Here is a 26,503-nt window from a genome sequence, read left to right on the forward strand (position 1 = left end):
GTGATCAAATCAAGATTATGGGTTTTAGTAGAAGAGTACATCATTATAAAGACAGTGGATGAGAAACCTCTAGAACAAGTATCTTCCTTTAACTATTAAAGGGTGATGTTCCATCAGTTGGGCTCTTGGACAGCCCATATTGACTAAGCTAAACATAATCTAAAAAAGCTGTCCTTGGAATCCTTAGATTTTATAGGAAGGGAGGAGGTTGCCTGATTTATCCAACCTTGGAAATTTCTAAAATGGGATTACTGTCCCAGCTTCTATATGGAGCACCAATTTGGGGCTCTGGAAATCTCCAGTCTTTAGAAGTTGCTCAGAACAAATTTCCCCACCTGCTGTTAGCTGTTCCTTTTACAACATCTTCAGCTATGATTAGAGCAGATTTATCTCTGCCCTTAATGATAACCTTAGTGCATAAAACAGCCATTAACTATCAGCTAAAAATCATCTTTTGCACATCTCTATATGTGACATATGGAGAGATGAAGGATAACTCATGGCGTGGTTTTGTATTGAGATTATAGGCTAGCTTTGGCTTCTCCGAAGAATACTGAGGACCCTTGGACTCTATGCAGCCAAACTTTTATTAAAATAAAGACTATTAAACCAGAGTTCTCAAATTGATGCTGGACTAGTAGGCAGGCACCTTGAGAACAACCCTATTTTATAGGCGGGTATTTCCTTCTCCCCTGACTCTTCCAACATACTTTACCAATATAATGAATTATGAACACAGAAAGGCTTTCACTAAGGCACGCCTAGATATTCTACCATTTGCAGTCTTGGAAAGCTGTTTCAGTAGGATTCCATATAGTAAAAAAGATTTTAGGATGATTGCAGCAGATTTTTGAGGACCATTATATCTCATCTCCCTGAAAGGTCAAACCAGGAAACATTAGTGGCTTTTTTATTGACAGATAGGAACAAGCCCATTACTCTCCAAATTGCAAGGTTTGCTGCCACCATCATAAAGTTTCAAAAAGACAATGAGGCATGCTGACCAAAGCATGGTAGACCCATAATTGCTCTACTTTGGGTCATTAGCCTTTGGATTGTATGGTGTTTTTATTATCAGATATTTAAATGGGAAATCTATATTTTTATCCTTTCTGTAAAAATGTTCAGAAATTTTATTTTACTTTTAAATTTTATCTTGATGGACATTTAATTTTTTCTTGTATTGTTGCTAGGCTTTTTGCTAACACAATAAAGATTGATTGATGACTGATTGACATTCTTCACAACTCCAGCTTGGGAAAACCATGGAGATTTGGGAAGAGCAGTGCCTGAAGCAGCTGTTTCCTCTGAGGAACTGATCTCTGTAGGCTGGAGGCCACCTGGGGATTCAGAACTCTCAGTATGATCCAAATAGCTTCATCTTAGCCTTTAATTTAAAAAATAATAATAATTTTCCAGGCCTCAACAGTCCCCAAACCCTTAATAATAATTCTCCAGGCCTCAACACTCCCAAAACCCTTAGAAGGGAATGCTCCTTTGACAGCACTTAGCACTGGAGGCATGCAGTGCCAAAAAAGATCCAGAAACAACTGATTTCTGAAGCAGCAATCCGCTTCGGAAATCACTAATCAAGACACTTCAATATGATTCGGTCATTATTTTCAATGGGGACACTGCTTCCAGCTTTCCGGGGGGCTGGGGAGAGCATTTTCTTTCCTAATCACACCAAAGTTGGTGGGGGCCTTCTCCTGTCTATCCTCTAGTGACTCCCAATTGAACTTTGGGGGCCATGTTATTGCCCCCCCAAAGAAGGTGACCCTATCTGCCTCCACTCTCCATTATTCCCTATGGGGAAAAACAAGGAGTCCTTCTAGGTGACTTGGGGTAGCGTTTTGCAAGCAAAATTCACCACATTTTGGGAGGGGGCTGACCTTACTTGTCCTCTCACCCCCCCCCCCAAGTTTCAGGGAGATTGGACTTTGGGGGCATTATGTGCCCCCCCAAGAAGGTGCCCCTATCCTCCTCAATTATTCCCTATGGGGAAAAACAAGGGGTCTTTCTAGGTGGCTTGGGGTGGCATTTTTCAAGCAAAACTCACCAAATTTTCAGGGGGCCTGTTCCTACCTGTCCTCCCACCCCCCATGTTTCTGGGAAATTGGGCTTTGTGGGGCCATTTTATGCCCCCCAATGGTGGTTCCCCCACCACACAATTTCTTTCTACTGTGAGGAAGACTCCCACACAGCAGAAACACATGGATTGTGGCTGCCAATGGCCACAGTCATAGTCCCGCTTAAAATCTACCTCCCAACAACCTAACAGAACCAAACACACAACCTCCAAAATTCCGCAGCACCCCAGAGCAGGTTGGCCAGCCTCTCTTCATTGTTCTCTATGCCAAGAACTTTTAAAATTCTTTCCCAGGGGCACTTATGCACAGGGCAACGGTGCCACAGCAGAGGCACACTCCTGAGAGCCAGTTTGGTGTTGTAGTTAAGAGCACAGGACTCTAATCTGGAGAACCAGGTTTGATTCTCCACTCCTCCACTTGAAGCCAGCTGGGTGACCTTGGGTTAGTCACAGCTTCTAGGAGCTCTCTCAGCCCCACCCACCTCACAGGGTGTTTGTTGTTGAGGGGATAATAATGGCATACTTTGTAAACTGCTCTGAGTGGGTGTTAAGTCATCCTGAAGGGTTCTGTTGTTGTTGTTGCTATTGAATGCAAGCTCATCCCTGGAAATGCACAACAGAACCAAACACTCACTCCCCCAAATTCCCCAGCATCCCCAGAGCAGGCTGGCTCGGCTCCATTGTTCCCTATGACAGCTGGCCATCACACCAGATAATCACACACACACACACACACACACAAATTAATTCTTTAAATTTTTATTTTTTAGATTTCTTGATTGCCCTACCAGCAGGCTGAGGGTGGGTAACAGCATTAATGGTACATTACATCACAACATACATTCCTATATTAAAACAACACCAACCATCACACCAGAGAATCACACACATACAAATTAATTTTTTAAAAAATTATTTTTACATACAACATACAGTTACTACAACATTGATTACACACAAATACAAAATGCAAAGAATTGAAACCTTTGAAGCAAGGGACACTCTTGCAACTGGAAGTAAACTGTAGTCAGGAACACACACACCCAAACCAAAGTGAGGCAAAGGGAAATGCACCATAGTATCACATCCATTCCATCCAAACCAAACTGAACCAGGGGACACTCTTGCAACATAGTTCAGCAGAACCATTGTCATTTACTGCAGCCAGGCTCTGAGTTCAGCCAGTGGGGAAACACCACAGAGCAGAACCTGACAGTACCAAGCCACAAGCACAATACAATGGCCTTTGCAGAGCTCAGTTGCAGAGAAGTCCCCCCCCCCCCCCGCTGCCCCTGCCAGCTTCAGGATGAACCTGCCTGTGAGACAGTGTTGGAATCTAGTCTTCATCATCAGCCAGCACCCAACCAAGCTGGCCCTAAACCCCGATATACAGGTAAGCCTATAACAAAAAATGTGCCTAGCCTGGCTCCAAGAGTGCCAGAGGCGGACAGGAAAAGCCTATTTAAGTGAGTGTAACGGGCAGCCTATTTATGAATATAATTTTACCAGAACCTGAACTCTCACTAAATCTTTTCCTACACAAGCCTATTAAACTGGGGAAAGTAGTCTTTGGTCCCTAACAATTTAGTTTAGAGGGCAAATGTACAATGACACAGGCCTAAAACTAGCCTACCTTATAAAAACACTATTTAGAACTAAGTAAAAACAGTACTCTCAGAAACCCAGAGAACACTACCCAAACACCACTATACCTATAAACACCACCCCAACCAACAGAACAACCATTAACAACCCCAAACTGTAAAACACCAACTGTAAACTAAACAACACCAACTCTAAACACCAAGTCTTCTCCAAAATCCAAAATCCAACTTCAAAACTAGCCAACAACAGTCCCCTCAACAAGAACTTCAAAACTGGCCATCAGCAGCCCCCCCCCAGTAAGGATCTTAAAACTGAACAACAGCCAACAGCAGCAAAAACTGGCCAACAGCAGCCCTCCCCCCAAGAATTCACCAACCCCCCCCCCCCAAAGAAACAGGAACAACAATCTGCAAAGCAAGCAAGAAGCCTCCCCAAACACACAGGCCCAGAAAGACCCCCTCCCAACAACTCAGACATAGAAAGCACCCAATTTAAAACCAAAAAAGAAACAAGAACAACAATCTGCATAGCAAGCAACCCCCCCCACACACACACACCAAACACACATGCCCAGAAAGCCCCCCCCAACCTAGACACAAAAACCTTAAAAATCACTGATAACAAAAAACAGTAAACACAATTTTTAAACCAAAATCACACACACTACAGCTAACCAAAAGCTTACAGGCACTCAACCCCAGCAAGCAAAGCCACCACCCCCAACACCAAAACAAATTCCCCAGCCACTCAAACCAAAGGCCACCACACACACTCACTCAAGGCAGCAAGAAACAACTTAATCAAAAAAAATTAAATAATAATAAAAAAACTGTTTTAAAATTTCCCTTCCCCCCCACGCACCAAGACAAGCAACCAACTGGTAGTGACTCTCCTACCAGTATCCAGGTGCAGGTCCAGACAGGTCCAGAAGCACAGGTCCAGCGGTGAGTCACCAGAATCCACGCAGTCAGTCAGTCCAGATGCAGGCAGGCAGGCCAACCAAGAGTCCCAGACCACCACAGAGACAGAGAATTCAGCAGGAAGTCTCGATGTCTCTCTCTAGGCCAAGGAAAAATGGAAGCTGACCAAAAGCCAAGTTTCCGATTTAAATCCCTGCAGCATTTCAAAAAAGGCACTCTCCTTCCAGAGAATCCCCATTAGCTGAAAGGAGAAATGCTGCAGGATTGGACACTCCTAACTCCCCCTCCCTTCTCTGATCCCCCTCCCTCCTCCCCCTTGTATTCTAGTTACCCCGCCTTCCTCCACTTATCAAGTAAAATAGATGGGAATCACCTGAAAGCAGCATTTTTCTTGCGTTTTGCAATTTTGCAAACAGCAAGAAAACTTCTGCTTTCAAGTTTCCTGCCTTTTTTTACCAAATGGGAGGTGGAAGGAGGAGGCAGTGAGTTTCTGCTGGGCCCATTTTGGAAATCTCAAATCTTTCTAAATCGGGTCAGATTGGGATATTTAACTTGAATCTGAAACCCGAATTGCACACCCCTACTGAGCACAACTAGCATAAAGAGAAACATATCAATCTATGCTGATGTTTAATAACAGCACTATTTTAAAAAAACACAGTCTTGGTTATACATTGGCAAATTGTCATGCAAGCTTGATATGGCAGGTTAGTTCAACTTACTAGTAATTCCAGTGCTGCATCTGTACACATTCAGACAGCAGCACAGGAATGTAGCAAGGCAAGGAGGTGTCCTTTGCTCCTTTATTCTGGAAAAGAATCTGATACAGACATAGCCTGGGGGAAGAACCAGAGGTGATATGTATAACTAGAGGTACACCCTTCTAAGTTCATTGAAATTAATTGACCTAGAAGAATAGGCTTGCCATTTGACTATCTGTGGCAGTTAAACCTCTTTGGCCTCTATCCTCCACCCTCATGAAATTGAGGAACAGGACAAAAATGGCCCCCATAGTGATGCTCTAGGAATTTCCCCATGTCTCTATGGTCTTTAACATATAGGTTAACATATAGTACCTCCCAGGTGTCAAATCTTCCCCAAAGTCCATTCTCTTCAGGCAGTGCTCTCAAAATCTGCCAGCATTTTCTGAGGCAGTGCGAGCAGCTCTATAAAAGATGTAACTCTGGTTACATCTATCTATATAAGAGACCATGTCAGGCTTGGGCCTGAAGATTCCTCATCAGATGACTAGGGTTGCCAAGTCCCCCTACCCCCCTGGCAGGTTGTGGGAGGCCCGGCTCTAACATTTTGTCCATTGTTTGCACGCACAATGTGCACACTCCCGGCCTGCACGATGAAAATGAAAACCAATCTGGGCCAAAATAGGCACAATTCAAGCCAATTTGGGCTGAATCAGGCTGCTGTGCAGCACAGGAGCACTGCTGTGCTCTTCAGCGGCCCAATTTAGGCCCAATCTGGGCTGATTCGGCCCTCATTCGGGCTGATTCAGCCCAGATCAGGCCAGATCAGGCACTCTGCAGCGGCCCAATCCGGGCCAATCCAGACCCAATTTGGGCCTGGATTGGGTCACTGCAGCATGTGGGAGTGCACTGCATAGCCAGGAAGTGCACTTGGAGAGGTGCATTCCCCCTTGCTGGCCAGGTAAGTGGGGGCAGGGGTGGAGGGTGGGAGTGGGGAATCCCCTGCCCTCAACAGGGGACTACAACAACTATGGAGCAACCCTCACAAGAACTGGACCTAACAATATAATACAAGGGCAAACAATATAACAAACAATATAACAAAGTTTAACAAAATTTAATGTATCAATAATGAATAAAGTCCAAGGAATGAACCAGACATAAAAGTAAGCCCCCACACAAGGGAGACACAGGCAGCAATAGTCAGTGCAACACAGCAGCGTAGTAAGGTGCAAGGTAAGTGTAGTAAGGATCTTTAAACATCTTGTTTGAAGACAGCCTTTAATTCTTAATGTTGCTTGACTTGTGTGTTTTCTCTGCAGGTGTCCACGACCAAACAAGAGGGTTGCCACATGCCCTTAAAGGGATGGCCCACTCATGGAACACTGGCAACGTCTCCATTTGCAAAACATTTGTGGGCTGTTTGGCTTCTGTTTTTTCAGCACCTTTTTTGTGACCGCAGAAACTGCATTCCCAGAAAAAGCACTAAAAAAATGGAAGCCAAACAGCCTGCGACCATTTTGCAAACGGAGACATCTTGATTCCTGGTGAAAAGCTGCCAGTGTTCGGGAGTGGGCCATTCCCTTAAGGACATGTGGAAACGGCCAAAGTCAGACATTTTGTGTATACAATACAGAGAGATGTTGGCTGGCATTCCTAATACTATACTGCTAAGTCTTAATGTACTCAACTTTAGTTTCCAAAGGGGTAATTCTGCATATAAATGCCATAGATCTGCTATGAGCCTCTGCATTTTTATAACCTTTGACGCCATTAACTACAAATAATAATTTCCATGTGTGCATGATATATACTTACACACTAAATGAGGATAAGACTTCATACATTGAGTGAAGTTGGCTCCAATCCATGCAAGTTTTTGTCACAATAAATCAGTTAAACTGGGATATAATGAAACCAGGGCCCGGCAGGATTTGTTATCCTTTCACCAGGCCTTCAAGACGGAGCTGTTCCGCCAGGCATATGGGCGGTGCTAGGTGGAGCCCCCTAGCCGGTAGATTGCAGAATATGCCCTCCCTACTAGCAGTACCTCCATCTAGCAAACAGTCCCCAGTATGATGCTCCAGAGATGGGTGAAGGTCGGTCAGTTGGGTGCTGTGCCATTATGTTTATGTGTGTATATATATGTGTGTGTGTGTGTGTGTGTATTTTTAACTGTGTAACTTTGACTGTTTTATGGTTTTAACTGGTATCAATTATTTAATGTGTTTTAATTGTATATAGTTGTAATCCGCCCTGAGCATGCTGGTGTGGGGAGGGTGGAATATAAATCTAATAATAAATAAATAAATACAGATATACTGAATGGAAAGTGCTTCTGCTTGCAAGAGCAGACTGATGTCAGTTCTGGGTTTTCATAAGAAGTGATGTATCACTGGAAACTCTATGGTTTTACCACAGAGTTTCTGGTGATTCCTGGAGTAGACTGATGTCATCAGAAGTGATGTATCACGGTAATGACAACAGTAACTCCTCATTTCCCTGTCTGCCCGCCCAAGAATCACTCCCTAGGCTGTCTTCCCACACCCTAGTATTTTGCTATCATTGTACTGTAGCAATCATTCACAAGTAGATTGTCTTGATCATAGAGGGCAATCTAGTTACAAATAACTGTTATTGCATAACAATAGCATAATATCTAGTGATGTGCAGCAGTAAAAGTAACTGAAAGTTCAGCCTAATGATACATGATTGCAGCTTATACACACACACACAGAGAGAGAGAGAGAGAGAGAGAGAGCTATCAACTCTTCATGCATCCACAGAAGTAAACTGTAGTCCATGAAAACTAATTAAAAGTGGCAAGTTGGCAACCATGGGCATCATAGCTTCCATTGACACCTTTTCTGGCGCTTGCCCAGTGTTTTTAAAAAGTGAGTGGGGCAAGATGAGGCTTTTGCCCAGCAGGACTTCTGATTGGTTCTGTAGATCTTTAAAAAGATTTTGTGGTTGGCCCCACCTCCTATGGCAGCTGCTTTGTGACTGGCTTCACCTATTGTGGCAGCTATTTTGCAGTTGCACCCCCCACCCTGTGTCAGAATTCCAAAGGTGCCTGCAGACTCAAAAAAATTGTGGATCTCTGTTTTTGGGGATACAGGAATCTTCATTGTAATTGAATTTCGGTTTTCTTACATTTTTGTGGTGCTTCTCTCACAGGGCACTTGGGGGTAATAATGCATGTCTTGCTCTAAATGAGCCCAATCTTTTTCCTGCCTCATTTCACATTTCCCTCACTGTTTGCTTGCTGGTATTGATCACACCAGAATGTCACAAGAACATTGTATACCATCACAAAGTGGCAACAGGCATGGGGAAATCTCATAACTATATGCGGCTTGTACTGAGTCAGGCATCTCCTAGTCCTAACATCAGTTTACATTCCTGGAAATTTATACTGCCAACTTTGAATTCTGCTAAACAATGACATCACAGTTCTTCAGCAGCTGCACATTATCCTGCTAGCTGTTCTAACCACAGCCATTTCCCCTCAAGCTAAGAGATACTACAGGGTATAATTGCACAGTTCCTACTAGACAGTACAAGCCACAGAAAACTCATTTTATCACTGCTGGCATATTTGCAGTATCTCCTCTTGATCCTGGGGCAGCCTGGTCCTACGTGTGGGAGGCATCTGAAACAGCAATTTTGCCTACACTAAACAAGGCTGGTTAGCAGCTTTTTAGGATCCTACATCAGCTGCCTTGCTATAATGGGAGGCAAACTGAATATTAACCATATACAGGGATTTTTTTTCAGCGGGAACACAGTGGAACGGAGTTTTGGCACCTCTTGAAAATGGTCACATGGCTGGTGGCCCCACCCCCTGATCTCCAGACAGAGGGGTGTTTGATTGCCCTCCGCGCTGGAGTGGTGTGGAGGGCTATCTAAACTCCCCTCTGTCTGAAGATCAGGGGGCAGGGCCACTGGCCATGTGACCATTTTCGCCGAGGGCGATTTAAACTTTAAAAACCTCACCCCTTGTTCCAGCTAACCCAAAGTTACGTCATTGTGCAGTCCTGAGTTCCACCACTGAGTTCCACCACCTCTTTTCCCAGAAAAAAAGCCCTGACCATATAAAGTAGCTGGAGATTGTATCCTTCTATTGAGTCCACATATATTGGTTAGTGAGGTTTTTGCTTTGCCCTTTTCTCAGAAGTCAAATAAATGCTTGCCCGGGAAATGTCACTTTCTGTGGTGAAATTACATTTGTTGAGCTTTTTTTGAAGGTTGGCCCCTGCTGTGCCAATTGCTTTTAGCTTCAGGAAATCTGTAAAACCTTTTTGATGCAGCAAAGATTTGGATGAAAAGTACAGTGGTCAGGGAAATTTATTTCGAATTGTTGATCCTGGTAATGGATTTTACCTTGTGCTATTGCTTATTTTGTTTTTGTTACTCTGTAAACTGTCTTGTGCATCCTGCACTAAAAAAGTAGATTGAACAGTTTAAAATCCATTCTGAAGTTCACATTTTTACACATTAAAATACTAATTTCAACATAGCAAGTGCTATACAAATGCTTAGTATTAAAAAAATATATTGGACTAACTTACTCAGAAAAGCATTAGACATTCCAAATTGGCTTACATTATGGACTGAATTATATTAAAGGATGTGTCCAATCATTGCTGGCAGACTGATTTCCTTCTCAGCTGCTTCTCACACACCATAGCAATGCCATGTTAGGATTTGTGACAGATGGCAGCATTGTATATACACCAGTTCTTGTTTTTTGGCACGTCAAGTAATTATTGACTAATGCTCCAGTGTTTGTACTGGCATAAGCTCATGAAGTTTGAAACAATTTAACAAGGCTTTATTGATAAGCTTTATTACTTTTTCTTTCAGAAAGGTTTAGGGAAACCACTGCAATAAGAAAGACCATTATTTCTGTTTAAGACGATGAGTGTTTTCAAAAATGAAACATAATTAATGTGCAGTACATTTTCTGCAGTATATCAAAAGTTGCATTATATGTAACCAACTATGAGGCATTTGTGAAAGTCGGGCCAGCCAGAAATTTGTTCTAAAATCTCATGAAAAAATTTCATGCTAAAAAAGACAAAGAATGAAGTATTTTATGTATATCATTTATAGTCCTTTCTCACTGAAACTCAAGGCACTGTATACAGTGTGAGATTAGTACAATCAGTAGTATCAAGGACATTTCTCTAAATAATGCCATAGGGTAAATAAATACAAGTTTACAAGACATAGCATTAGCAAGAATCCAATACAGAGTTAAAGAAATGCTGAAACAAATCATAAGCAATTCTAAGACTGTCATTAGACAACATAAAGCACAGGTCATACATAGGAGCATATATGTAAAGCAACAGATATTATATGAGGCAACATAGTGGTAAAATCTATGGTCCCTAACTAGAGATGGCCATGAACTGGGAAAATTCTGAACTGTGATGTTCATGGTTGTTGTGGATTTTCCGGGCTGTATAGCTGTGGTCTTGGCATTGCAGCTGCTTGGCATTGCAGTGGTCTTTTGCCAGCAGCTGTGGCTGGCATCTTCAGAGGTGTAGCACCAAAAGACAGAGATCTCTCACTGAGAGATCTCTGTCTTTTGGTGCTACACCTCTGAAGATGCCAGCCACAGCTGCTGGCAAAACATCAGGAACTACAATGCCAAGACCATGGCTATACAGCCCGGAAAATCCACAACAACCATTGCTCTCCGGCCGTGAAAGCCTTCGACAATATGTGATGTTCATGGTTCATCATGTTTCATGAACCACAAACCACGAACTTTCATGAACTTGCCCCACTTTGCAAACCAATTTGTTCAGTTTGTGAAAATGTCACTTCTGGGTCAGCAGAAGGTCTGCAGAGGGCCCATTCCTCCCCCCATTGCCTAGGAAACTATTGATCGGTGCCAGGCTGTCTGCAGGGATACAAACCAAATGAACCGGGCTAAAATTTGTCATCATTCATGAGAAATGAGCTCCCATGTACGGCTGATTCGCGAACCACAAACTAGTCCAGTTCGTAATGAACTTTGGTTCGTATTTCAGTTCGTGCCTGACTCTATGCCTAACTCATTAATGAAGCGTCTGAGACACCCTCCCTACAATACAGCCCTCCTACCTAAGTAAAAAGCCTTTTTGAGTAATTTGGATTTGCATTGTTTGTGTAAAGCCAGGAGAGTGGGGGCTCACCTGACCTCCTCAGGCAGAGGATGTTGCTTGCATGTGCTGCAGTTAATAGAGTGCACTGGGTTTAGTGATGCATAAAGACAATCTCATAAAGTTCCTTCTGTTATTTTATGTTAAGACTAGCTTGATACCTGTGCTTTGCTACTGTATTCAACTACTTTAAATCCAGTTATACTTACGGGTATGTAACATTTTTTGGTTTGTGCAGGTGTTTTTTTTAAAGTTGGTTTTGTAATATAATAGCATAGTACCTGAGCTTCAAAAAGGTGTTTGAATAAAGCAAAGCATGTTATCCCTATTCAGGAGTCTTGTACCATCTTTCTTCAACTGTCCGCAGTTTCCTTTACCTGATTTTTACCTCAGGACACAGAGTTCCACAGCTGACCAATCAGAGAGGGGGGGTGCAAGCAGGCAGGAGTGTGCCAGCCACACAGGAAAGCCAGGCCCAACAGGGAGATTGGCAACCCTAGTGAACTTTTAGGGGAAGACTGGGAGGTACATTTTACCTCAGGACACATTCAATGACTCCCAATAGCAACAGCATAATATTTATAATTTCTTAAAATTCCTCCTTAGTGGATGTTTACATCATGAAAGGAATGTTCTCCCCAAATTTCATGTTTTTAGGTACAGAGATTTGGGCTGGGCATTGATGAGTCAGTCAGGAGTCAGATACTTGTCTTTATATAGAGAAATTATTCTACTGAATTTGTATGTGTAACAGGAACACTCATTTTTCTTCTGGCCTTATTCCCAGCAACTCCTCAATTTGCGGATGCTAGTGGAGTGGATCACCCAGTGAGATACATGGTTGTGGGAGGATTGCAACCTGGGTTTCTTTAGTCAAAATCCAACACTCTAGCCTTGTATGCTAGCATAAAGAATGTGAAACTATGGATTGGCTGTTACTTTAACTTGTGGATAAGCTTGTCAGTTCCAAAGCAATCTTTCATTGTCAGAAGGAATTGTCCTTAACATTATAAACGTATAACAACATATTGACTCTGCAGTGACTGAAGGGGATATTTAAAAAGACATTAACAAGAGAAAAATATTTCTATGTTACCTCTTATTACACTACTTAAGGATTAATCTAATTGGATGGAGATGCATTAGTAAAGAAAATGAAGAAACAGGTCAGGAATAAAATCAAAGGTCAAGGCATCACTTAATACAGCTTGACACACTGTCTCCAGTGATGTGAGCTGCAAATGAGAAAAAGTGGCTTTCAGTTGCTGTGCATCTCATTTAATGCATTTTCTTTTCTTTCAAAAGACATTTTTACTGTATCTTTGGTACTATCCAGCTGGGAAGCGTTCCATTTTCATATCACCAGCATGACAAGAAGCTAGAAGTACTTGGGGGTTGGGGGTTGGAACATAATTGCAGATATCACAGTTCATATGGCAGAATGCAGCAATAACATATTTCCATTCCACAAATTAAGCTTTCCCTCCTCAAAACAATTTAATATTTATAGACATTTTGACAGACTAATGAGTCGACGGCTACATTTGCATAGAAGGACAAGAACTCATTTCTAGATGAAAGAACAGCGCATAGCGATGAAACATTAAAGCAAAACAAACATGCCATGTAGGTTTTGATTATGTCATTTGACTGTCGGGGAAGATGGAAGGATCATGATAGCCAGGGTTAGCAGGCAACTCAGCTGATCAAAGAGCCTTTGAAAATTGTCACCCATGTTTGAAAAACTCCATTGTGGGATTCGGGCAGGAATAATTAAGACCAGATGCAATTTGTTCTTCTTGTCAACGCAAGATGCAGCTTTGAAAAAAAATCACTTGGCATTCTCCCTGTATTTTTGAAATATTCATTAAAGTGCGGGCAGATGTTTTTATGCTACAAACTGGCAAGCAGGAGTAGAGACAGGCACAAACCAGGAAAAAACGAGCCATGAGGTTCATGATTGGTCATGTTTCACGAACTACGAACCACGAACTTTCATGAACCTGCCCTGGCTCACGAATTGGTTCATTTTGGTTTGTGAAAATGTCACTTCCAGGCCAGCAAATCACCTCTTCCAGGTCAGCAGAAGGTCACTTCTGGGTCAGCAGAAGGTCTGCAGGAAGTCCATCCCTGTTGCCTAGGAAACTGATTGATTGGTGCCAGGCTGTCTGCAGTGATGAAATGAAAAATGAACCAAATGAACCAGCCTAAAGTTCGTGGCAGTTCATCGGAAATGGGATCTGATGAATCACTGGTTCACGAACCACAAACTGGCCAGGTTTGTCACGAATTTTGGTTTGTATTTCAGTTCGTACCCTTCTCTAAGCAGGAACGTCCAGTGTTTTCAGGTTGTTTTCACAAAGAGTTTTATTCAGGTCACTTGGCCTTACTAATGCCCAAATAAGCATCAGCAGATTATTCATCTTCTTAGGTATGTCTGCACTATGCTTATTCTCAGATGTCTTGATAGTAAATTTAATCAGTTAACTTATAACAAATGCATAAATACTGGAACATTTTCAATGGCATCCCAGTATGGTGAGGTTTTAGGCGTTAATGTGGTAGACAGAAAAGCCAAGTATTTGCAGGGCTCCTGTCATTTAATTAGAAAAGAACATTAATAACTTATGATTGGGCTGCATTTATGGTAAGACTGTATGAAATTCACAGAGCATGCTATTGGATGCATAATTCAGCTTTTTGAGAACATCAAGCTTTGCTTTTTAAAACAGCAAGTGGCTAGTCCTTGTGGCTATACAGATATGTCTGAATGCTTGAAGCAATGTCAGAAAACAGAGACATGGTTAAGTACAATTTCTCGATGGCTTCATGGATCTTTAGAACCCTTAGTCATCTCCAGACTAGAAAAATCAGAATAAAATATTCAAAACAGTAAAAATGCTGAATTATGTAAAACAAGAGACCATATGTAAATGAGTAGTGTTTACATAATTTATACATGTCACACAATTCAGCTCTTCTAATGCAGAATTTATACTGGCTAGGTGTAGAACTTTTGATGTTTTTCATTTGGAGCACACACTGCCCTGCTTATCCCATCTACATGTAGAATAGCAGACTGACAAAACAAATCAAATCCTTGCTCAGCTACATACTAGGAAGCCTTCAAAAAAGCTCAGTTTGTCAGCCTCAGTTCCTAGTCTGAAAAATAGAAATATTAAAGACCTATTCCCACAGGTTCAGAAGATAAAGGAATGACTGGACCACAAAAAACTAAACCCATAAACAGCTCTCTTACAATGATGGATGGTAACTTCTTTGTAGATGTTGTCCTCAGGACGCCAAGGTTAAACTATTTGCATTCTAGCACATTGTAATCACATGCAATGACCTAGTAATTAGCCTTCTTACAGTCTTAATTAAACATCACATTTTCTACTATCCCTGACACTGAGCTTGTAGATACACAACTTTTGCCCTGCCCTTTGATACATCCCTAAAACAGATCCCAAGAGTAGCGTTGCAGCTATGACAGATAAATTTTAGCAATTGCTTTTTCAATACTCTTAATGACCGTCTAATACTTCAGAGTTCATGGACAACTCACAAAGTTTGATTGCAGCAGGCAGCAAATTTCCCGTCTTTAAAAACCACTTCACCCTAAAATAAAATTCTACCTATACTGAAATGCTCCTTTTCGCAAGATACCATTTGTGCTTGTGGCTGGGGATGCATCTCTGCTTAACTGCAAGGTATTTACAATAAAGCTATTTTTTCAGGGCTTGTTTTTGGTTTGGGGTTTTTTTGCTGCTGCAGTCTGGGGTGGGGTGAGGAAGGCTACACTGAAATGTGTGGAAAGATCAAATAATGTTTCTTTGAGATACTATGACTAAATTAGGTTGCTACTGGGGGAAGGAAGAACAATATTAGATGCTAAATGTTTTGTGTGCCAGTGGAGTTTATCCATCTTAAAGCCTTCAGCAATTTCTTTTTTCTAAAGAGACACTGAAGAGCATTTTGAGAATTTCTTCATGAATGAATAATTTACATCTAAGTAATTCATTTGCTGATTTGTTCTTTTTTATTTCGCTGTGAATTAGCCAAGCAGATTATATTAGAAATGTTGTTATTAAACATTCTTCATAATTTTATTCAGAAGGAATTCCATCTGCAAGATGTTGAACATCAATGAGAAAGAATTATGACATGATTGTAAATTCCATAAAAATTTTCTCAAGTAAATTAGCAAGACTTAATAAAGGATTTTATTCAAGGTTTTGTGTTAGCCATTTCAAAAGGGCTAATCTTAGGGATTAGAACTAGTTAACAGTTCCTTTGTCACATTTCCACCCTTAAAGGAAAGCCACAGACAAAATAAGAATCATAATAAAAGCAGATATCTCACATAAATATCTGCTAATCTTTACTCAATTTGCATACCAAAAAAATTCTACCTATTGCATACACATCTCTGAAATGCTGAACAACATACCAATTTTTGCCAGCAAGATATCAATGCTGAAGTTCATCCAGTGTTGTTGGTCAACAATGGAAACCATGTTGGTCCACAGAAAATGAAAAACAAATAATTATGAAATAGCTTTTGTTATGTGCCAGTGAGCCGTGAATTAGTTATTTAAGCGTTGACATAGGAACTGGGTGATTTGGATTTCAATTAGGTTTGCCAGTCTCCAAGTACAGCCTGGAGTTCTCCCAGAATTACATCTGATCTCCGGACCACAGAAAATGGCAGTTTTGGAGGGTGGAATCTATGACTGTGGCCCTGCCCCTCCCCAAACCCTGCCCTCCACGGGTTCTACTTCTAAATCTCCAGGAATTTCCCAAACCAGGGCTGGCAATCTTAAATCAAATCCCCACTCTGCCATGAAACACACTGGGTAACCTTGGGCCAGTTCATTTGTTGCATATAGTGATTCTGGGGAGGCACAGTTGCAGAAGGCTCCCATGCTTCTATCACTTTGCAGATTGTGTTCATTCAGGAGAGCATTTTTATATAGGAAACAGGATTGTAAAATAATGGAATGGTCCAGGAGGGTGCTTCTACAAAGGGAATAGGATTATGGTCTATTCCACTGTTAATATATGAATTATCTTGATCTTACTGCATTACCTGCTACTTTTGAAATTCCATTTTCTCCATTGTTTATGGTATATCATGTGTTACCCTGGAGTTTTGTTTGTTTGTTTTCATTGTTTTCTAATTTTATAATCCTAATCCTACTGCATTGTTCATTGAATATTTTATGCTGTCAGATTGAATTGTTTTATATTCTGTAATCCACTTCACATCTCAGCGAGAAAGGTGGAAAAATAAGTAAATAACAGCCCTCTCTAAATAGGGAGGTGCATTTATCTGGACTATTCCATCTTAAACCCTCTTAACAAAAAGGGGATCAATTCCTACCAAATTTTTGTTATGACTAGAGGTGGGCACGAACAGGAAAAAAATGAACACGATGTTCGTTGTTTGTTGCCATCCACGAACAGGGATGCACGAACATTGATGGACATGACATGTTCACGAACATGTTCATGGTTGGAGGTTCATGGGAGCCAGAACGGCCCCCTTGGGACTTAGTTGAACTTGAGCCGGGGAAAGGAGAGTTCATGGGTCTCCCCCTTTCATGTCATTTTCTCTTCACAGTGGCAAAAACTGGACTGTCTGCTAGAAGCTAATTGAGGAGTTACAAACTGACCTTCCAACTGTCCAATACCCACCAAATTTGCAGAGGACAGGGGACACTGTCCTCTGAAGACCCCCTAAAGTTCAGAGAGATTGCACCCCAAGAAAGGTGTGATCCATGGGTCTCCCTCTTTCATGTAATTTTCTCTTCACAGTGGCCAAAACTGGACTGTCTGCTGGAAGCTAATTGAGGAGTTACAAACTGACCTTCACAATGTCTAATACCCACCAAATTTGCAGGGGGAATAGTCCTCACTGTCCACTGAAGACCCCCCAAGTTTCAGAGAGATTGCACCTCGGGAAAGATGTGATCTATGGGTCTCCCCCTTTCATGTCTTTTTTCTCTTTACAGAGGCAAAAACTGGACTGTCTGCTGGAAGCTACTTTGAGAGATTACAAACTGCCCTTCCCAATGTCCAATGCCCACCAAATGTGCAGGGGACATAGTCCTCACTGTCCTCTGAAGACCTCCCAAGTTTCAGAGAGATTGCACCCCGGGAAAGGCATGATCCATGGGTCTCCCCCTGTCATGTCATTTTCTCTTCACAGGGGCAAAAACTGGACTGTCTGCAGGAAGCTACTTTGAGAGGTTACAAACTGACCTTCCCAATGTCCAATGCCCACCAAATGTGCAGGGGACATAGTCCTCACTGTCCTCTGAAGACCCCTGAAGTTTCAGAGAGATTGCACCCCGGGAAAGGCATGATCCATGGGTCTCCCCCTGTCATGTCATGTTCTCTTCACAGTGGCAAAAACTGGACTGTCTGCTGGAAGCTACTTTGAGAGGTTGCAAACTGACCTTCCCAATGTCCAAAACCCACCAAATTTGCAGGGGACATAGTCCTCACTGTCCTCTGAAGACCCCCCCCCCCAAGTTTCAGAGAGATTGGACCCTGGGAAAGCCATGATACATGGGTCCCTCCCTTTCCGGTCATTTTCTTTTCATAGTAGAAAAAACTGGACTGTCTGCTGGAAGCTACCTTGAGGGGTTACAAGCCAGAAGGAAAGCCAGAAGGAGTTCAGAGAGAGTTCAGACAGTCCATGCCTATGTTGCTAGGGAAATAGATTGAAAGGTGCCAGACAGTCTGGCTTTATGAATGGCTGATGAATGCCACAAAGAGGGCTTGGAACGAACACATATTCGCCGGGAAATGGGGCCTCACAAACGACTTGCTCGCAAAAAATGGATTGGGCTGTTTGTGGCTTTTTTTTGTTCATATTGCTGTTTGTGCCCACCTCTAGTTATGACATGAAGCAGTTTGGGTTCAAGACAAGTGTCTTTTTAAAATATCAATGTACAAAAATGTAAGTCTAGCATTCAGCGCCTCTCTATACAACTTTCTCTCTCTCTTCTTATCCCCTTTTACTTTCCCTCTCCATTCAAATCATCATTTCATATACACAATCTAGACTCAGGAAAGCTCATCTCAGTCCTTTAGAAGTATTACATAACAACCAGACTTTTCTAGTCTTGACTCTCAACAGAAAAGCCATGGTCAAAAACAGAAGGCTTCTTGTCTGATATCAAGGGATGAAAATAAAATAATTGAAAAGTCAGTACGCTTTTCACAAGGAGAAAACTATCAAGACCAAAGTCAGAGGCTGCTAGTTTGATCACCAATATCTCTGAGAGCCAAGCTAGAAGTGACGGATTACACTTGAATGGCAAGTGAACAGACTCACATGCATTCCTCCCTGTTCACTTATGCTCCATTTGTGCAAGTGAACAGGGAGGAATACATGTGAGTCTGTTCACTTGCCATTCAAGTGTAATTCATCACTTCTAGCCTGGCTCTCAGCCAGCTTACCTCATAGAGTTTTTGTGGGTACAAAAGTGGGCAAGAAGAAGAGTGTATTGTCCTGAACTCTTTGGATAATGGGTGGGATTGACAGACAGAAATTTGTTTTCGGTGCTTTCTATTGAGTAATACTATTGAGAACTAGCTAATGATACTTGAATGAGATACATTGATTTATTTAGAACATTTATACAGAAAACTTCTCCAGACCTGCTAGAGGCAGCTCACAGGTAAAACTGTAAAAATGATAAAAGAAGACAATATCAACAAGAACAAATAAAAACAAAAAACCAATAAAATTAAACTAAAAAAACCTTTAAAAAACTAAAAAATATGAAACCTCTTAGTTACATGATGCGACAGGTTGCAAGTGAGCTGTACTTTTTGCTATTTCCCTCAATTATCCTTCACAGCTGCCCGTCTTGCACCCCAATAAGTAAATCAGGGAGTACATCAAATGGATGCCTTGTTTGATTTTCCAAGGACATGGCAAAATGACAGCTAAAATATGTACATGTGCAAATAGCCAAACGAATCTTCATTTGTGGCACCCCCTCTCCTCACTTTCCTCAGGCATGTCGCTTTCTCCTCTGTGACAGGGCTGACCATGGCTCTGATCAAGCATACTGCTGCTATTGACAATGACAAATCTCTTCCCCAGCACCGTAAGTGTCTTTAATAGATTCTCCAAAAAGGTTGGCAGACATTCCATTCCCTGCCTTGTCAATCAGAGCATAGCTTCAAGTTCTCTGTCCAAATAGTATGGGGCTATTTTGCCATATAAAAACCCTCTTCTACAGGAAGTAAAACCAGGCACCATACAATGATTCCTCTCAGTCCTGTTTAACCGGGATTAAAAAGTTAGCTCATTTTTCTTTCATCAAACATGAGGTAATAATTTTGTCATAAATCATGCTATAGAAATATTCAAGGGGGAAATGGTAAAGTAGAAAGCCACAAAAAATGTCTCATTACAAAAGGCGTATCTCTTTCTTTTTGCTCATATCAACTCACTCAAAACATGCATATGCTCACAGATATGGTGTGATGGAAAAGCCTTTTCTTAATCAAATTTTGATTTTAAAAAGTCCTTTGTGAATGCCATCTGTCTCTGTAAGGGCAAACTGAAATAATTCTATGAACACTGTCTTAAACCTAGAAAAAAAAGGCTTACTAACCAACCTTTTCCCAACCGAAAACAAAGGTGCAAAATGTTTTGAAGAAATCCAGAACCATTAAGATTTCCTAGAAACCAGAATGGAGGGAGAAACGAGCCCTCCACAGGTGTTGCATTCCCACCAACTAGAACCCTGCCAGCTTTGTGAATCAGAAGCTCACTGGTCTCTGCAATGCACCTGACCTGTGCTGTCACCATCTTGTGTGAATTGGGCAACCAGAGGTCTGATTCATATGAATCGAAGCTATATCCATGCAGAAAATCCACGTGCTGCCTGATCTACACAAGTAATGTACTGTAATGTACTGTAAAATAACTGCTTTCAGAGCTTCAAAGACCAATCGGAACACAGCACTCCCAAAATGGCAGCCCAAACACTGTGTAGCCTGTAGAGGTCTCTACAAAATGTCTACCAGTGCAAGGAGGCTAAGCAGGCCGCCGCGAGACACACTCCAAATAGTCACAGCCAGCACAGGATAAGCTGCAAAAAGCCCATAAAAATGGCCACTACTGCCAGTAAGCAAAAGGCAAATCAGGCCACACAAAGCCCACAAACAAAATGGCCGCCCTGGTGCTATGCATATTATAGATGCCTTCACAACATGGCCACCATTGTCAGGAAACTAAGCAGAGGTGCTACTATCAAAATGGCCACCCCACCACATGATAAGCTGCAAAAGCCCCACTAAAATGGCTGCTACTGCCAGTAAGCAGGAGGTAAATCAGGCAACACAAATGCCACACTCAAAGTGGCCACCTCCCAGAGCTCTGCATATTGTAGATGCCTTCACAACATGGCCACCACTGCCAGGAAGCTAAGCAGGCCACCGGGAGCCACTCTCAAAATGGCTGCACCTAACTGAATAAACTACCAAGCCCTCCCACAAAATAGCCCCTGCTGCCTGAAGTCCTTAGGCCAAGCGATTGCCACTGGCAATACTCCCTCCCAAGTAAGTGTAAAGGCAGGGGAGGGAAAAAACATAGATGGGGGAGGGCTACCAGCATCCACTCTGCTAGGCCAGTAGCAATAAAGTACGAATTAATCCACCCTTCAGATGGCTGCATCTTACCCCTGTGGCCTACAGCAAAGCCTATTGCTGATGCTAAAAGTACTCTCTCTCAACAAAGTAAAATGGGGGGAGGTGCCTAGGTAGGCCAGAGGCCTGCAAGGGCTGGTATAACCCTGTTTCAGCCCTCCTGACTAATAGACAACAGGTCCCAAATGTAAATAAGAAAAAGTCTCTGCCAATCCAATGAGCCTGGCGCTGGGCCCTGGCTTTCCTCCTGGAGTTTGAAGGTAGCAAGCAGGGGAATATCACCACTTCTCCAAGGCAGCTAGCACTGCATAACCATGATGGCCTTTGGTAAAACAGCCTCAGAGGAGCTTGGCTGAGAGAGCTTGAGATGTGCTCTGCTCAGGCCGAGCGACTTCCCAACTGCGACTGGGCAAGGTGCAGCAGCCTCCTAAGGCCCTTATCTCCACCTTCCCAGCCAAACTCTGGATTGAAAGGAAGGGGTGGTGGTGCCTCCCTCCTTCCAGGGTGGCAACCAATGGCCTCCAGCTTTAGCAGCATAGCTGCATGCCAAGAAGGGGCCATAATCCATGTAGAAAATCCATGTGTTGCCTGATCTAAACAAGTGTAGATTGCACTTTTGATTAACGTAGCCCCCAGTTTACAGATCATCTGCAGAGGATTCTGGTGGCCTGAATGTGCTGGTGAAAGGAAAGAGCATATTCTTTTTGGCCATTTTTGTGCTGTCGCCTCCCATCACCAGCCATTGCGTAACTGAGATGCATTAGGACACAAGTCTGGCTTGGAGTGATAGCTAGATCAGAATATTGTGAGGGATAACCATGCAGTCTATTCTCACAGTTATTCTTTTTTACTTAGCACTGCCACCATAGCTGTACTCTGCTTTCAAAAGGGTTGAATTGTGAAAGATGAATTCTGCCTGAATTGAGATTAGTGAATGATGAATTATGCTCTACTCAAATTAAGCCCTGCTTCCGAGTAAAGGTAAACGGGTTGATAGAAAAGAGGAAAAGCAAACTGAAAAGACTTAATATGAGAGGTTTTTTTAAATTGATCCCATGTGTGTTTATATAAGGTTTTTTTCCATTCTTCATTTAAACTATTGGCACTGGAGTGTGGCAAAGAAGCAGCAATGGATTGGGAGATTAATATGCACAATGCACACACAGAAAGTAACTTGGCAAACATTCTTGAGCTGCTCACTCATCATGAGCAACCTGAACTGCTTGTTGAACAATCAGTTCCCAGCTCACAACAGGCAAGCAGAATGTGAGCCAAAATGGTGGGTGTTCAAGGACCTCTAATGATGATAAGGCAGAGAACTGTGTGGGAAAAAGAAGATAAGTCAGGGATGAATGGTTGAGAAGAGAATTGATTAGAAAAGTAAGGGGGCATGAACAAAGTCAGAGGTGTCAGTGCCCAGCTACAAACCCTTCTCTTCCAGCTACTGCTGACTGAGTCCAGCTGGATAACTAAGAGAAGGCGGCTGTGGCCAAACCCCTGCCTCTGTTGCCAGCCCGTCTTTTCTTCAAGCTGCATACAAACATAACACACTTCTGTGGAAATGAGCTTATTGCACGTTGTTCATACAATCTTCTCTGTAGGACAGAATGCAGAGTTAATCAGTTCTCTTATTTGGCAGATGCCAGCTACCCATAGTGCTGACTGGTTAGTGTTTGTGCCATCACAAACCTTCTATCTGCCATTTTCCAGATTGGTTCCCATTGTTTTTAAACAGCATTTTAAAAACAATGTGCTGAATGAGTCCATAAATGAAACTTTAAAACAGTGCTTTTAACATCATTTTTAAATACACAGCCAGCACCACAGGATGAAGTGCAAGAGAACAGTATTCAAATTACTAGTAAATGTGTCTATCAAACACATTATGAATGCAATATAAAACAGAGCTCATTCTCTCAATGAAAATAAAAACACCTGTATTTTTAGGACCAAACTGCAATTAAAAACTGCAATAAAAATGTAGGAAACATAGGAAAGTTAAAAATCAGAGAGTATGAGAAAGCAGCAGCCAGATCCTACAAAGGGCAGCACAGAGGGCAAGAGGATATAGCTGCTTCCTGTACACTTTAGCATTCCAATTTCCAAGTGCCACTTGCTAGAGTTAACTGTTGAGATGCTGGAGGTTTCAGAGCACCTGGATGACTGCATCCCAACCTAGAACTGCAGCAACTCAACAGCCAAGCAGGAGAAACTGAAAGTGTCCCATCCAGCCTGAGAGCTGAGGCTCCCTGAATACCAGGCTTCACCTAGGGTTGCCAGCTCCTGGTTGGGAAATTCCTGGAGATTTGGGTGGTGAAGCCAGGGAATGGCGGGGTTTGGGAGGGAGACAAGCTTCAGCTGGCTATAATGCCATAGACTCCACCTTCCAATACAGCTGTTTTCTCCAGGGGAACTGATCTCCATGGCCTGGGGATCAGTTGTAATTCCAGGAGATCTCCAGCCACCAACTGGAGGCTGGCAACCCTAGCTTCGCCTAATTGCCAGCCTGAGAGGAAACATTAAGAGAACAGTGCAGTATTGGGAACAGTGTATATTCTTTTCTATAGACCATTAAATAACTCATAGCAGACACGGGAAATTTTCTCTATAGGGAAGGGGTGAACAATCCTACTTTTCACACCTAACTACTCTCAGGCTAGCTCTACAAAAGTATGTGGAATGTTCTTTACACAGGTCTCAATGACTCATCAAATAGTGTCACTTCAAATTATATTGTTTTAGCACTGAAAACAGTTAGAGCTACACTAAAGTTTACAGTTTATTCTTGTTTAATCACAAAAAAATTAGTTGTGCTCCCCAGGGACCTGTAGAAGGGGGCATCCCCCAGAACTGCAGCTAGATTTACAGGAATGTTCAAAAAGAGCTCATACACACCGACCCTGCTGGCTGTGAAGGTCACCCCTACTTTGATGGATACCTACCTTGATAGATTCCACATTGATATGGATTGTCTATATATTGCATACAGTGTCTGGTGAACTCTTTTGTCTTTGTTGAAATTAAATCAATTTCTTAGTGAAGTTTATTTGAAGATTCAACATTCTAGTAAATGGTGAGGACCAGTTGAGGGCCCTATCAACATTTCATCCTTGTTTCCATTTTCTGCTAGTTTAGAATCCTTGGGAATTGTAGCTAATTGAAGATGCTGATAATTTTATTAGAGACCCCTACTTTCTGCTTCATAAAACTGCAGATTCCAAGGTTTTCTGGGGCAAGAGCATGCCTTTTACCAGTTTAAGTAACTGTAGATATGACCTGGAACTACATAGCACCTGTCCACTGATTTCTTTTATGGCCATGCTTAGAAAACCTAACATTCTTTAGCTAGAAGCTTTGGAGACTAATTATTATAGTGAGTCAGACTACTGGTCTATCAAGGTCATTACTATTGTGTATTCTGACTAGAGATGGGCACGAACAGAAAAAAAACCCGAACATGATGTTTGTTGTTCGTTGCCATCCATGAACAGGGACGCACGAACAACCACAAACATGGCCCTGTTCACGAACGTGTTCGTGATTGGCTGTTCATGGGGGCCAGCAGGCTCTCCTCCAGCCATCATCCAAGTCAGGATCCCTATTGCACCACTCCCAGAAACCTGACCTGAGCAGGCACCAGGAAAGGTACCAATAATAAATAATAGCTTGGCCCAGAGCCTGGCAGCAGCCCTGGAACTTGAAGGGGTAGATCCCTATCCCGCCACACAAAGAAAATTCAAGCTCCCATACACTCTCTCTATCAAAATGCCAACAGCAACTGTCTCTCCACTGTCTGCAAAGTCAGAACTAGGAGCCCCTCTCCCCCCTGGTCTTTGTTCCCTTGTTGTAACAAATTTGGAGCTCCACACTTGAAAGGAAGACCTGCCTATCAAGCTAAATTGGGCTTAGATTGGGGTTTCTAGGGCAACAGCAAGAGTTCAGACAGAGTTCAGACAATCCCTGCCTAAGTTGCCAAGAGAATTGATTGCAGGTGCCAGACTGTCTGGCTTGACGAACAGCAACGAACAGCAACTAACAAGGCTTGCAACGACCACCTGCTCGTTTAGAATGGGGCCTCACAAACAGCTTGTTCGCAAACAGCAGATTGGGCTGTTCATGGTTTTCTTTTGTTCGTATTGCTGTTCGTTCCCATCTCTAATTCTGACCAGCAGTGACTCTCTATGCTTTCAGGCAGGGGTCATTCACATCATCTGCTACCTGATCCTTTTGACGATCAGTGCCCCATCAGTAACTACCTCACCTCCCCCTCCTCTCCTATGAATCTTATAGCTTCCATACACCCAGGTTAAAGTCTATAGGGTACAAACCATATAAATTTTCCCAGGTGCTGTGAAAGCAAAAATCTCAAGCATGGGACAACATCAGGAAGAACCAAATGTCACTTCCTGGGAGATGATTGCCCCTTCAATCTTTTTTAACATGGAGTGGGCAGCAAAGAATATAATTGTACCATCACAGTTATTTTTGTAAATGCCTTAGAACGTGGCTATTTTTCCTCTTTAGAGCTGCATGTTGCCACAATACATCTTTTGTTGTTTTTTACTACTTCTTTTTGGTAAAATCAAAGGGTGTACCTCTGTTGGTGAAGGTCAGTCCAGTCTGCAATGAATACCATCCTAATGACTATTGATTGGGGATGCCCAGCTTTTTATTTACCTGTCTAACTGTGTCTGGCACTTCTGAAATAATCAATGATTCATAGGAAAGAAAGAGGGAGTTGATGATGGAAAGAATAAGAAAAGCCTGGGACAGCCAATGCTGAAATCCTGACTTGCACTCAATTTAAATGAAAGTCTTTGAAGCCTTTTTCTAAAAATATGCTGTGACATTTATGTAATGGTGGAACGAGGGTGTATTTTTTTATTATTACTGTTACCTTAGCCTGGAGAGGCACATCAAACAAAACCCGAATAAACAACTCTAATAAATTTATTCTTTGTAAACTGAAGGAGAAGATAAAAAAAATTGGAAATGTGTTGTACATTTCAGGAGCAAGAAAAGAAAAAAGAATTTAGATGACACTGAACAAATGGCCTGGTGGTAGGTCTTGGCTCCACACTCTTGTACCTGTTCTGTTTTTCAGTAGCATAACTTTACTATCTGGTGTGTATTGAGATTACGGTGTTGGACTTAGGAGACACTGGATCAAGTTTTCATTTTGCCATAAAGCTCAGTGGGTGATTCTGGCTGCAATCCTCAGAATACTTCTCTGGAAGTAAGCCCCGTTGAATACCAGTGTTCCTATTTTAGAGAAGACCTGCTTAGAATTCCTCCTTTGGGGCCAGTCATACTTTCTCAACTTTACCTTTTTCACAGAGATTTTGTATAGAAAAA

This window comes from Eublepharis macularius, chromosome 11, assembly GCF_028583425.1.
Source record: "Eublepharis macularius isolate TG4126 chromosome 11, MPM_Emac_v1.0, whole genome shotgun sequence".
Taxonomy (NCBI): domain Eukaryota; kingdom Metazoa; phylum Chordata; class Lepidosauria; order Squamata; family Eublepharidae; genus Eublepharis; species Eublepharis macularius.